Source organism: Myotis davidii, unplaced genomic scaffold, assembly GCF_000327345.1.
Source record: "Myotis davidii unplaced genomic scaffold, ASM32734v1 scaffold345, whole genome shotgun sequence".
NCBI lineage: Eukaryota > Metazoa > Chordata > Mammalia > Chiroptera > Vespertilionidae > Myotis > Myotis davidii.
In genome coordinates, this window is record NW_006296540.1 from 590,904 (window position 1) to 606,214 (window position 15,311).

The window sequence follows — 15,311 nt, forward strand, 5'->3', positions numbered from 1 at the left end:
TGTGTAGACTCTGGGGTTGGGAGTGGTGGTTTCTGGGATGCTGCCTGGCCTGAAGTTGCAACTTCTAGGTGGTTTAACCTGGTGTGTATGAGCTTTCCTGCTGTGTCAGGTGAGGCAGTCTTATAGATTTGTGCTACAGAACCCTGCTGATTCTGCTTCTGATCTAGGTAGAACAACCTGGTGTGGGGGGCTGAGGCAAGCCCTGTTGTTTTGATTGACTGCTGCTGGTCTGGGTTGGGAGCCCTGTGTAGGCCTGAGGTACAGAACTCTCCCTCTTACTGGGGGAGGGGGAGAGTGAGTACTTTCTGCTATGCATACAAGGCTCACCCTATTGTTTTGATTGACTGTTGTGAGAGCCTGGTCAGAGATAGAACACCATGTAAACACGATTACCACAGCACCAATTCCCCTCTCTCTAGACACGGCTACCCAGGATGCATCAGCTAGGGTTCTCATGGTTCTGCTTTGGGTGCTTGCAGCCGTGGCCTGGTAAAGGGTAACCTCTGCACCCTGTTGGGCCTGTTGATTATAGCTCCAGATGTGTGTGTGTGGGGGGGGGGTGTAGGAGGGGTTGTGCACACCTACTATGGCTCACTTATTTTCCTGCTGGAGTTAGCTCCAGGAGGGCTGGCTAGAGATGTGTTACTGCAGCCTAGAAGGTCAGCCAGAGCACCTAGGTAAGCTCCTACAGAGCTATCTAAGTGCAGAGGGCATGTAAACAGTGGTGCTTACCAGTTCCTTCGTTCCTGATGGGTTCCCTCAGATTTCTGGTGGGCTCCCACAGTTCCTTACTCTCCTTTATGTAGTCTTTCTCTCCTTTGTTGTTCAGTTGTCTCTCAGAAGAAATTTCTCTAAATACAGGTGCACATTTAGGCATTTGGAGTTTTCGTGGAAGAGGGCAAACTCCATGTCCTCTTTCACCCCCATTTTGGACCCGCCTCCTATAATTATTAAAACCAAGAAATTAATACAACACTACTATTAATCTGTAGACCTTATTCTGATTTTGCCAGTTTTGTCTCTAATATTCTTTTCTGATCCAGGAACCAGTACAACATCCCACTTGATTTAGTTGTCATGTCTACTTAGTTTCCTCTAGTCTTGACAGTTTTTGTCTTCCGTTTGAAGTGTTAATAATTCTGTAGAATTTCCTTCAGTTTAGATTTGTATGATGTCTTCTTATGATTAGGTTGAAGTTGAGCATTTTTAACAAGAATTCCATAGGTGATGCTTTGCACTTCTCAATGCATCACACAATGGTATCAATTATGTTTTATTAGTGATGTTAACTTTAATCACTTGGTGGAGGGTGTTTGAGAGGTTTCTCCACTATAAAGAAACTCCTTTTCCCTTTAAGTATTTTGTAGGGAGATTCTGCAATTATGCAATTAACCTGTTCTCTACAGTTTCACCCACTAATTTTAACATCTTTTAGTGACTTTTCGTACAACAGTTATCACAGTGGTGTTTGCTTAATATTGATTTTCTATTTCTATTGTTCCTTCTATTTGGTTAACTGAAATTCTAGAGTAAGGAATAGCTAGCTTTCTCTTCTAATTTATTTAATGATTTATTTATTTCACACCACCTCATCTACAATGAACTGAATGGCAGAGTAATGAAAATGCTTTGGAAATAAACTATCCAAACTTATTTGCCCAAAATCTCACAGCAAAATATTAAGTTTTTTATACAATAAATTCTGACAAGTCAAAGTTCAAGAAATGTCACTCACCATTTTGTTTCTTTGTCTTCAATTTTAGCTCAACAGATTCTTCCATAAGCATTTAGTAGTGCCTACTTGCATTAATTAACTTTAATGTAATGTATTGAAAATATCTATAGTATTTATGTAATATTAAAGACATTTCCATTTAACAGGTGCCGGAGCAGTTCTGATTCCTCGTTTAGACATTGTGATTTCCTTCGTTGGAGCTGTGAGCAGCAGCACATTGGCCCTGATCCTCCCACCTTTGGTTGAAATTCTTACATTTTCTAAGGAACACTACAATATATGGATGATTCTGAAAAATATTTCTATAGCATTTACTGGAGTTGTTGGTTTCTTGTTAGGTACCTATGTAACTGTTGAAGAAATTATTTACCCTTCTCCCAAAGTTATATCTGGTACTCCACAAAGTCCCTCTCTAATGAATTCAACATGCTTTACATCTGGTTTGAAATAGTTGACATGGAATTATGAGTCTTCTACTTTTTCTCAATTCTGAAAATGATTAAAATAAGAACTACTAGAATACATTGCCATTTCCTTAAAAATAGAACCAAACTCTTTTCTTTTGGCACAAGATTAATATTTTGGCAGTAAATTTCAATTCTTTACCAACAGTGGTAAACTATTACAGATTCTTGGTTTTAAATATTAGCAATAAAATTAAAACGTTAATTAAAAGACTTCTGTTATTCTTCATTCAGCCAGAAATAGTTTAACCAAGATCCTTTTATCCTCATGCTGTTTGCCACCCAGCTGAAGAGAGAACAGGATTCAACAATAAGAGAATTAAAGGACACAAGTAAAACTCCAGACCAACCCAGTGAATGTCAAAGCATACTTTGTGTATAGTGGAAAAATATCTCGATTATTATTATTTTTTATTAGAGAGCCAAATACTTATGATTAGCCCCTGAGAGTATAGGAAATTCTCACTAACCATAACGTTAGCATCAGAAATGCATAAAACCAGAATTATTTTTACAATATTCTGTCATGGTAGTTGATCTCCATAATGAAAACTACGAGGCACTCTACAAGATTCTGCCTTGGTGTTTCAATTAAATTTGAAAGAGACTTTAAAGGTTACCCAATACAATTCCCTTATTTTTCACCTGAGGAAATTAATGCCCAGAATGGTTAAGTAACTTGGTCAAGATCGCTCTGCCTTGAGATCAAGAGAACTGAACTTTCAATTCCTAGTCCAGGATTTTTTATTTCTCACATCACATCTATGAAAAAGAATAAATTCAGTTCAGTTTAACTTGAGTGTTGAGTTCATTTAATTATTTTTAATGCTCTGAAAGCCGGTGATCTTGGAATAGCACATGTGACCTGAGCAGAAAATCAACTCTAAAAAGCCTGCCCTTCAGCCATATAAACCTCAAGGAAAAGAAGCAATTGTTTAAAAAACAGCAAAATAGAAACCACTTGCTAGTTTAACTGCTGTCTGGTAGAAGGTGCCAAGCTCTTTCTCTTCGTGGTGTGAGCTCTTTTTATTTCTTCCTTTGGAGGTTGTTTTAGGCACCATCCATTCTTCTTAATGGCAGAAAATAGGTATCTGACAAAATACAGGATATTTTTTCATTGTTTCCTGCCCTGTGGCTTTTCTTTTATTGATCAGAATGGGCAGAATAAACAAAAAGATATTCATGTAATAAACTGTCTACTAAACATTGAGATACTCTGTTTCTTCCAGAGAAATACTTCTCTCTATTCCATGTTCTTCAAGCCCAGTTATTAGCCAAAACAAAGAAACTCAGTTGACATGAAGGATTAAAATTAAGTGTAAAACTAAGAATCCTGATTTTTAAAAAATTTATAATTTAAAACATGTTGAACTTTTTAATCAGGCTGGTGGTACTCTAATTTGTAATAGTACAAGACATCAAGATCACTGTCGTATATATATTCTATATTTTTATATGTAAATGTTAACTTAGTTTAAGTATATTTTGCTTATATCATGAATGAATCATCGAGTAAAATCCTAAAGAAATATCAGAAGCTTTATTTTGGTACAAATTCATATGAATCAAACTCTTTTTTAAACATTTGCATTGAGTAATACCAATAATTCTTTGTGATACTTTTATGTCAAAACAGTGTTATGTTGAACATGTTATAGGAAAAGTAATCATCACTGAAACTAGTGTTATATAATTTTGAATCTAAGAATAAATCAGGAGTTTTAAAAAAAGTTTAGTGTATAAACTGACTTCAAAACCATTTAATAGAAAGCACTATTAAGTTTTTGTCAGCTGTTTTTACTATTTCTAGTCCGCGTGTGAAATTTTATTTTATACATTCACCTGTTTATTTCCCTTATGAATTCATCTAATTCAATGAAATTTTGATTAGTTTTGTAGTAATAGATAAAATTTAAATGAATAAATGTTGAGCACAGTATTAACTAGGCTTTCTCATGCAGTGAGTGCTTAACTGACATCCAGTACTTAATTAGCAATACTTTCGGTACAAAGAAAAGTTGAAGTGCAGAAAAGAGGAGGGACTAAAAAGGGAGAAAGTAGTTTTAATTCTTAACAGGAAACACTATATTTAAATTATAAATGTACTCTTATTTAAGGATTCTTTGATGATGTATTTTATTTGTAAAAAAATCAGTGGGCAGTATTTTTCCTCTGAAAATTTAGTTTTAATGAGTCATAACATTTTCCAAAGATTTTTGGATAAGGTATTTTTATTAGACAAACCTTTGCTTTTTATATTAGGGCCTGGAAAAATGAGAGTGATTGCACCTGCCAAATCTGTGTTTGGTATCTTTGCTCCATTACATTATGGCTAAAATTATTACTTCAGCATTTCATCTGTCACCACCATAAAGTCCCCTCTTCTCTGAAAGCTGATCAGGTGCCTGAGAGCCTTTCCTAACTGGGGAAAGGAAAGCTTTGATACCCTGTTTTAAGTGATCACTAGTCCCTTACATCCAAAAGGGCTTCACCAGTTTTAAAATTGACTTGTCAAAACACTGGTTCTCAAACATTTTTTATCAGAGAATCTTCTTTTCTTGACATGGCCAGACTTCTCCACAATTAATAAGAACTAGGGTTTTTTTCTTGGTTAAAGACCAATTGGTATGGTGTTACCAAATGAAAGAGGTATTGTATTACCAAGTGCCACATGTTTTAATTCTGTCCGCATTGGATTCTCCTTTATTAAAATCATTTCTGCCTCTCACCTAGGATGCACTTAACATTTTATAAGCATCTTATGCAATATGCATGTTGTAAGTTTCTTAAGGCCTAATTTCATAATAGTTACAGAAAAGCTCTCTAACTACAAAATGCTCTAAAATATTACTTGAAATATTAATTGAAGTTCTACATTAGTGCCATGTCTTGCTGTGGCAAAGCACAGGTTTTCTGTAGCTTACCTGTGGCACCTCTTCACTGTAGACATCCGTCAGCATAGCATCAGAACAGTACGTTTGTTTACTGATATCTATACCATTGGGTCTTGGCCTCAGTTCTCCTTTCTCTAAAAGGAAGAAGATACAGAATATAGATCATGGAAATAAGTAAAATTAACACCAGTGGCTCAATGAATATTTTCTGTTGAGGAAAAAATAATTTGATAAAAATATTGACCATTGATAATACGAGTTTTTAAAAAACTGAGCCTATTTTTAGTTTCCTGGCTCAACTAGTTTCCCCTTCATATGAAAATTTGAGAAATTGTGATTTTAAAAGTATAACCATACATTTCCTAACATTAAATGACTGACTGTAACAATTAATACTTTAGCAATATTATGGTTAATCTTGTTTATGCCACTAGTGCTCACCAGGCTAAACGACTTTCTGCAAGTGATTGGTTTTTACCAAGGAGATAAGAAAACATGCTTAAGAAATGTCTAGGAATGCTAAATATTGCTGTATGATAAATGGTAAACATTCTTAAAAATTAGCTAGTTCTTATGCACACACATCAGTGATCTATTTGAACTAGATACTAATACTAACGTACCATTTAAACTGGGTCCAGAAAGATGATGTGTTGAAGTATCACTCTGAAAATTATTCCATTAGCATTTTCTTGATAATATATAGGAAAACACATGTTTATGCCATAAAGAAATTAAGCTGTGGATTTTTATTTTTCAAAATGATTGTGTTAGTTTGAGTGAAAACTAGATGTCATTGCACTTGAGTCAATCCTGTTTCTTTTAACTTATTTTTTTTTTGTAATTTGAAAAAAATGCCTTGAACTGTAACTTCTCAATTTTCAATAAAATATATTATTTTGCTTGCAAATACCTTTTAAAATAAATTTGTCCTATATAAGGTTAAGAGACACTGACAAATGTCATAGCTGAAAAAGGCATTAGTATAATATTCTCGTAACATATTAATAACTTTTTGTGGTTAATACTTTGTCATGTGACCTTCAACCTTGGAGCTGAATTATGTACCTCTAAGAGCAGATGTTGATCAACCAAAGGACTTGTATGCATGCACATAAGCATAAGTGATGGATGTGGACAACAGGGGGTGAGGCTGAGGACAGGATTGGGGGGATGAGAGGACATTGGGGTGATAAGGACACATTTGTAATATCTTAATAAAGGGGGGAAAAAAAGAAAAATGAAAGGACATTCGGCACTCAAAACCATGACCTGGACTTCCTACAGAGTAAATGCAGAATGAGCAGTTTGCAAATGCTGCATTCATGGTTTAATGTACCACTTTCTTAAGGTCAAGTAGTAGTAGTAGTACATGCTCTTGGCAAACAACAGAAGGAAAACAAAGAAAAAAACCATGGGGTTGGGATAAGACTTAGGTATACAGATATATAAATGCAATGAAAAGCCCTATGGAATACTTGCTGAAAGAAAAAATTAGCCACTTTGTAAAATTAAATTTAGTGGTGGTTTCTTTGTGTGTGTGTGTGTTTTTAACAGATATACACAAGCACTCAAAATTTTGCCTAGAATTGATGGTGTTCACATTTCAAGGTTGTCCGCAGACCTGAGGGTAAAAATTTCTTGGGAAAGGTGTATCAGTATTTGAAGGACGGATTTGGTTCAAAGTTTCCCATAAAGGCAGATTTGAAGGCTTAAAATGTACAAGGGAATCGGGTCCTTTGGTCCCAGTTTTCTGTACCATGAAGCACAGGACCACAAGGTACCAGGTGATACAGTGCTTCTCAAACTAAAGCTAATACATTAATCTTGCTCAGGAACTAGGGATTAATTTTGCTATATCCTCCATCCTGGATCTTTTTGTGGGCTGAAGGACAAGGACTAGATACTGACTATCCAATGCACTGAGCAGAGAGGAATGGTATGGATCAAAGTTGAGCAGGTCGAGAGCAGAACAAGAAGTAAACCAAAAGACTGGACTATGCAGAAGCACCTTCAGATGATGCACCTATAACATCTTGTATCTTTTAGCTCATGCATCTAATAGTGCTTCACAGAAGCACAGAATAGGCACTAGAAAATCTGATTTTGACACAAGTCTTCTCTTAGAGATGTATTGTCCACTCGTAGCCGGGAGTTTGACATGCTTGGTGTAGATGCTAAAAAAAACAGTTGAATGAATGAATGAAGTGACAAACCTATCAAGGAAAAGTCTGTCTTATAGCTCTGGTATAAAAATTTTGAAGTATGGGCCAAAGTCATGTTCTTGGTACTGTCCTCTTCACCACTGTGCCTATTTGTTTAATGACTGCAGCCAACCCATTTTCTGCTTGGTATGCTAGCTCAGCGGGCTACAATATTGTAAAAACACCTCCAAGTCTGAGTGTCTTACAGAAAATGCTATGAATCAACAAAGCCTTATAACATACAGGAGCTTCTGATGTGTGCAAAGTCTAATAAGGAAAAGACTGAAAACTCTTCCTCAAGCCTTTGTGCCTTCGTGTTGTAATATGAGCAGACAGTTTTGTAAAAAAACAACAAAACCAGAAGTTATACTTCCTACCCATTATTTTTAAAAAATCACACATGACCTAGAATGCACTAGAAGGCAAGTGGTCCATGTTTATCTAAAAACTAGAAGTATCTGCCTAAAGTGTGCCAACAGCCCCAATGAGTATTTTCCTGAACTTTTGATGCTTGAGAGTTTCTGCACGTGCAGCAGTTTCTCTCACGAAGGAGGGTGTTCTCTGGCTGCTCTAAGAAACTACCTGTTGTCAAAGTACATGCCATCACTGGACCCCAGGAAAGATCATACATACCAGAAAAAAACAAGAGTGGGAATCTGTAAGTGTTGGGAAAGGTGACTGTTTGAGATGATCATGTTTTAGAAATAGCTAGAAATGAAAAGTGAAAGTAAGTGTAGCAATGGATATCTGCAAATTGAAATTAACTAAAAATCCATTTGCTCCATATATTGTCTTTCAGGTGTTATTCACTCAGAAAGCACAGTGTGTTCTATGACCACAATTATACTTTCCAGTATAAAATAAATAGACGATTTTTTTCATTGGAAAAAGACAGGCTTTTCCACAAGGAAATTTTCCACTGGAAGAAAATAAGATTACATTCCTCATGGTAAATGCAGACTTAGGTCATCTTCTTCACTATATTCTTGTAGACTAGCCACCGAATGTTGATGGCTCGTCAATATCCATATTAAAAGGCAGTGCTGGGACTGCTAATAGCAATGGTATACACCAACATGGAAGATGCTCATCAAACGGGCATGCAGACGGCAGTTCCACTTTTCAGCTACCTGTATACTATGTATGTGAAGGAAGTGCTTGATGACCTTTGGTTGCTGTAATACAGAAGACACAGACCACAGGAGAAGAAATACTTATATGTTATTTTGGAGCCATTCTATAGACTGGAGGTGTCTTGTGCTCATTTCTGACAGAGACCCAGATTCTTACAAAATTAGAAGAGTAGTCCCTGCATGCAAATCCACACTGGCTTGGTTTTCAGAGATTAATTAGCAATCTACCATAGAGTCTCCTAATTGCAATTGTATGCTGAAGGAAATAGTGACAATTTTAACTATGATTAACTTGCAGCTATTGTGTGTACACTTTTTCAGCACATTCTGCCAAGAAATGGACAATGAATATGATACACTATTCCCCCACTGAAGAACCCTGGTTGGTAGAAATAAATGTGCTCTTAGGAACTGTGAGGGGTAAGGAAATTTCTTCCTGACACTGATAATGCTGATTAAGACCATTTCTATTATTTCAAATGTCTGGTTTATCTCAGCAACATAAACCACAGGTTTTTTTTGACAAGCCTGAATTTATCACTGCAGGGATGAACTACAGCCAATTTTCAATGGTGAGAATGAGATGTCAGGACTAAAACAAAACAAAATAAGATGTGGTACAAATGCCTCAGCCACTGGGAATTTGACTCATTCCCAATATTTAATGATTTCTTTTTAATTGGAGAAAGCAAAGCAATGAAATCTTAGGTATGTTTAAAAGCTACATCAAGGGGCTGCAATAAAATAAAGAATTGCTTGACGGAACACAACTGCAATCAAAGTAGATCAGGAATTTATTTGTTACTAGTCCAAGTAGACCCAATCAAACTGCCAGCCTTTAATTCAATTTCGGACTTAAGAATTTTCAAGAGACTTACTCACTGAATCTCCATTAATTCTGGGTCCATGTTTGACCTGAATATCCAGAACTATCTAGACCTCAGGCTCACAAAAATATGTGGATACCAAAAATAATTTTCTTTTTTTCTGAAACTCAATGAGCTCTCTCAGGGTAATCATTGAGAGAAGGTAACTTGAATACCATGCAAAAATCTGATAGTCATCAAATACTTGCTGATATTCCCAATCACCTATAATTATAATTTTAGTCCTATAATTTAGTAGCAATAAAGAGGCAGAAAAGAAACATACTGTGTGTAGAACCCAACACTTAAATTATTGAGCCAAAAGTTTATTAAAAGAATACACTGAGTAACCAGTAAGTGGTTTGGGGATAACAAATGTTTGAGAAATGCTGATCAGAGTGTTGGTGGAATAAATGGCTAGGGCATTCTCTGGGAGGCACAAGTCCTGAAGAAGATGAAAGAGAACCTCCAAGGGGTTTATCCTGGTTGTAGTCATAGAAAATTGGGAATAAGTGTTGAGACCTGGTGCAAGAGAGGAAGTGTTACAAGTCCTAGGATTTGCATTTGATAAAGACAGTGATTATGGGGATGATTGAATCTTTTGAGACTTCAAACATAACTCATGAAAATAATCACATTAGTGTAAAATAAATTGCATCATTACTCATCATTTTTCCTAACAGCATGACAATGGGTCAGAAGACTTTAAATCTGCCAAATGATGCTAACAATTTTTCTATGACAAGAGGATTTACTCACTAAAGCTCATTGAGTCCTAAACTAGCCTGAAAATACTGCATTTTTGCATGGTATTAAAGTTACCTTCTCTCAATGATTACCCTGAGAGAGCTCATTGAGTTTCAGAAAAAAAGAAAATAATTATTTTTGGTATCCACATATTTTTGTGAGCCTGAGGTCTAGAAATTTTGGATTCCCAATCTGATATTATCATTCAATTCAGCCCACTTTCAAACCTGATTAACTCAATAAAATTGCATCTTGATGAGTACAGCTGGGAGGGAAAAAAGAGTTCTAATGGTGTATTAAATAGGACAAGTAATATAGCTGCTATAACAAACTACCCCAAAAGTCTTAGCAGCTTTCCATAATAAAAGTTTATTTCTTGTCCATCCCACAGTGTGTTGTTGAGCCCCTCTCCTCCACGTGGAGATAAAGGATCCCTGCTTTTTTGTATCTTGTGTCACTACCATACTAAACATATAACCTCCAAGGTCACTATGGAAAAGAGAGAGATAGCATGGGCAACCTCGCATGGAGTTTTGTGGCCACAACTAAAGACAGAACATCACTGCCACCCACGTCACATTGCCTAAAACCTAATGACATGGCCCTGTGTTACTAATTCCAAGAGAGACTAGGAAAAAGTCTTTCTGTGTGCCCAGGAAGAGGTTGTAATGGGATTGGTAAACATCTAGCAAGTCTCAGCTGGAGATGTTAATAGAAAATACAAAAAACAATTATACTATTAAGATCTGAAAAGCATGTTTTTTAAAAAAAATACAGCAAAACACTTCAAAGGAAATGAGTTTAAGGATTTCAATTTGGGTTCAACTATAGTCACCTGAGAAAATATATTCACATTCTGCTATCCTAATATCAAACAAGATAGATTTTAATGCTGAAAGCATTACTACAGAGGAAAAAGAAGTGCTTCATAATGACAGAAGGTCATTTGACCAGCAATTCTAAATTTGTATGGATAAAATAAGGTCAAAATATATAAAGCAAACCCTGGCAGAACTACAAGGAGAAATCAATAAATCAACAACAATCCAAGATTTAACATACCGCTCAACAAACCACACAGATGCTAATCATTAAAGCATTAGAAGACTGAACCACAAGATAAGCTTGACTTAATGGACACAGAACACTGCACATGGTAGCAGCAGATAGACCTTCTAAATAGGTCATACAGCAAGTTGCAACAAACTTCAGAGTGGAAATCATGCTTCAATCTTGTGATATTTCAGAAAAGAATATATTTGGTCATTCAGATGACCAAAACATTTTTCATATACATTTGGTCTTCCTAAATGGTTCCTGGCTCACAACTTTCTAAATCTTTGGAATTTCCTACACTTTGAGAGTGATAAAAAGGTTCTTTTGTTATATTAATGAGGTGACCTTTAGAGAGTATCTAGGGATGGAGGCTGGTTGCCAGTGGAGCCAATCATGTAATTAGAGGATTAGAACTTTCATTCCCACCCCCTGACCTCTAGGGAGAGGAGAGGGGCTAGATATTGAGCTCAATCACCAATGATCAACGATTTAATCAAGCATGCCTCTATAATGAAGCTTCCATGATAACCCAAAAGAATGGAATTCAGAGAGCTCCTGAACACATGGAGCTTCTGGGAGAATTGTACTCCTAGAGAAAGCATGAAAGCTCCAAACCCAGACCCCATACCTTGCCCTGTGCATCTCTCTCATCTGGCTCTTCCAGAGTTGTATCTTTACACAATAAGCCAGTATTCTAGTAAGTTAAATATTTCTGAGTTTTGTGAGCTGCTCTAGCAAATAAATTGAACCCAAGGAGGTGGTCATGGATTATCTGATTTATAGCAAGTTGGTCAGAAGTACAAACTACAACCAGAGCTTGTGACTACTGTCTGAAGTCTGAGGAGGAGGTCACAGTAACCTCTAATCTGTATCTAGTTGGTCAGAAGCATAGATAGCAACCTGGGCTTGCAACTGGCATCTGAAGTGGGGGACATGGGAAGGAGGGGACAATCTTGTAAAACTATAAACCCTTAACCTATGTAACTTGATGCTCTTTCTGAATAGATGTGCTTTACTGGGATATAACTCACATACCATAAAGTTCACCAATGTAAAGCATACAATTCAGTGGTTTCAACGTCAGGATTGTTCAACCATAATCACAATCTAGGTTTAGAACATTTTGGTGTCCACATAGAGAAACCCCATACTCTTAAGCAGTCACTCCTCATTCCTTTCCACTCCCCTTTCTCGCCCCCCTCCACCCGACCCCGCAAGCCCCTAGCAACCATTAATTTCCTTTCTCTCTATAAATTTGCCTTTTCCTGACATTTTAAATTAATAAAATTTCAAACTATATTGTCTTCTATGACTGCTTCTTTCACTTAGCATCATTTTCCAGATTCACTTATGTTGTGGCATGTGTCAGTAGTACTTCATTCTCTTTTATAAATAATATTCCATTATATGGATAAACTACATTTTTGCTTATCCATTCATCAGTTTGATGACATCTGGCTTGTTTCCACTTTTGGCTCTGATAAATAATGCTGCTGTGAACACTCACATACAAGTTTTTTGTGGATTCTTGTTTCTCAAGTTATAAGGGTTCTTTATATCCTGGATATAAGTCTCTTATTAGATATATGATTTTCAAAATATTTTTCATTTCTGTGGATTGTCTTTTAGCTTTCTTGATGGTATTTTTTTGCAAATCATAAGTTCTTAATTTTGATGTAGTTCTAAGTGTTATATTTAGGTTTATGGTCGATATTTTAGCTCATTTTATGTATAATTTAAGGTTTACAACAGCTCTGTAAGATGGGTCCTGTTATATTTTATATGAATCATAACTGTGACTCAGAGTCTACATGTGTTCCCCAAGATCAAATCAATATGCAAAGATCCTGGCATTCTGATTCAAATTTCAGACCAGTCGAGGCACAAATTCACTACACCACAAAGCCTGCTTAATGCTTCTACCATATGAAATCTAAGTCATTTTTGAAGTTGGCATTTTATTCAAGGATATACTCATTGAATGAAATGCTGTTTCATTAGGTGTTTAGATTGGAAAAAAATAAAACAGTTCTGGTAACATCTTCTGGGGCTGGAGTTCATTAAAAAGACATGTAGTGTGAGATGAAAATACATATAAAAAGACCAACTGGACTCTACAGAGATGTTTAATAAGTCTCAAACCACATCCCATTATACTTTATTTCTTAATTAAATGCTATGTAAGTATTAAAGTACAATGTTTCTACTGTACAACTAACAATCTCACTAATATCAAAGGTCAGTAAATAGATGTCTTAAACCAACTGCTTCATGGCATCAGGAAGCTGATGTTTTCTCTGGGTGAAGAAAACTCAAATGGAGCATAAGTGAAAAACAGTTACCAGCAAAAGGAAGAAAAAGAAATTGGGGGGGAAGGGGACCACAACTTATTTTTTAAGGCAAATGATTTAAGCAATGATTTTTTTTATGAAAGTGCAAGTCTGAAATGAGAATTAAGTAAACTGCCATTTGGAAATACTTTTTGCTAAAGAGTTTCAAAGCCCAGGGTATGGGAAATAAAGGGGGTTGGGGGAGAGAAGGAAAGAGATGCACAAAGTGATGACTGTTTTTCTTTGACACAAAAAACCTGACTGCCAAATGCTGTTCCTTGATTAGAGGTGCCCTAGAGAATTTGGCCCTCCTATGGATCTCCCAAGAGATAAATTGAAGTACCGGAAATCCTTCCCTGGGAGAAAAAATTGGCAACAATAAAAGATATGAACCAAGCAAGGTGTGCAGACATTACAAATGCATTAGCAAGGACTTGAAAGAAAAATTTTGCTTTGGGCTTACTGTAGGTCAATTCAGGCAGCTTTAACAAAATACCACAAATTGAGTGGCTTAAATAAGAAGCATTTACTTCTCACTTTTCTGAAGGCTGGAAAGCCCAAGATCAAGGTACCAGCAGATTTGGTTCCTGGCCAGAGTGCTATTTATGGTTTGCAGAACAGGGGTCTTCTTCATGTATCCTCACATGGTGGAGAGAAAGCAACTCTCTGATGTCTCTCCGTATAAGGGCACTAATACACGAGGACTTACTTCATGGCCTAATCGCCTCCCAAAGGTCCCACCTCGAGATACCATCACATTGGGGATTCGGGCGCTAACATATGAGTTTTGGGGAGACACATTCAGTCTACAACACTTACTAAAACATGAACAGCATGATGTAAGAAGAAATAGATTATTCAAAAAGAATTTAGTGATTTTCAAATAAAATCTTTCACCCTTTCTCAGAACTTCCAGTATGTGAAATTAATAGCTGTCTGATCTTAGTGGCCTGGAACCCTATGTGGTTCGTTCTCCTCCTTTTCCAGCTAAGATACCTTTCATACAGTACACTGTTGAAAACTATTGCTGCTCCAGAGCAAGACAATTTCTCTTTCCTTTTTTTTTAGCATTAAAAATGTTTTACATGGCAGTCATTTTGTTTTTAAGAGTTGGCTTAGCAAAAATCAAAACAAAAAAACCTGGCAATTTTACAGTGGCTTTGCAAATTAAAATAATAAATCTGTCAAACTCTTACAGGTTGAGTAGTGTCCCCCAAGAAAGATGTTGAAGTCCTAAACTCCAGTATCTCAGAATGTGACCTTATTTGGAAACAGGGCCTTTATAGAGGTAATCAAATTAAAATGAGATTATCAGGTAGGCACAATATGACCGTGTCCTTATAAAAAGGGCAAATTTCGCCAGAGACAGACATGCATGGAGAGAGAACACCATCTACAAGCCAAGGAATGCCCGAAGCTTCCAGAAGCTAAGATAACAGATTGGACCAGATCCTTCCCTCAGAGTCCTGAGAAGGAATCATTCTGCCAACACCTTGATTTCAGATTTGTAGCCTCCAGAACTGTTAAGACAATAATAATGTCTATTGTTTAAGTCACCCTGTTTGTGGCACTCCGCTATGGCAACCCTAGGAAACTAGTACACAAAGAGGAAATATTATTGATGCCTGAAATCTCAAAGTCTGGGGAGCACTTGATGAGCATATTTGAGAGAACAATAAGGACCATCTTTTCCCAGAAGAGGAAGACAATCCACCCCAATGGAATCCCTCTCACGTAGCAGGCACAACACAAGGTTTGGTTTTACTCATCTCATTTAATCCTCATAGCAGCACTAAGATATTGCTTATTAATTCAATTCTATGGATAATGATATTAAAGCTCAGAGAGAATAATTTGACCTTCTCCAAGGCCATACTACAAA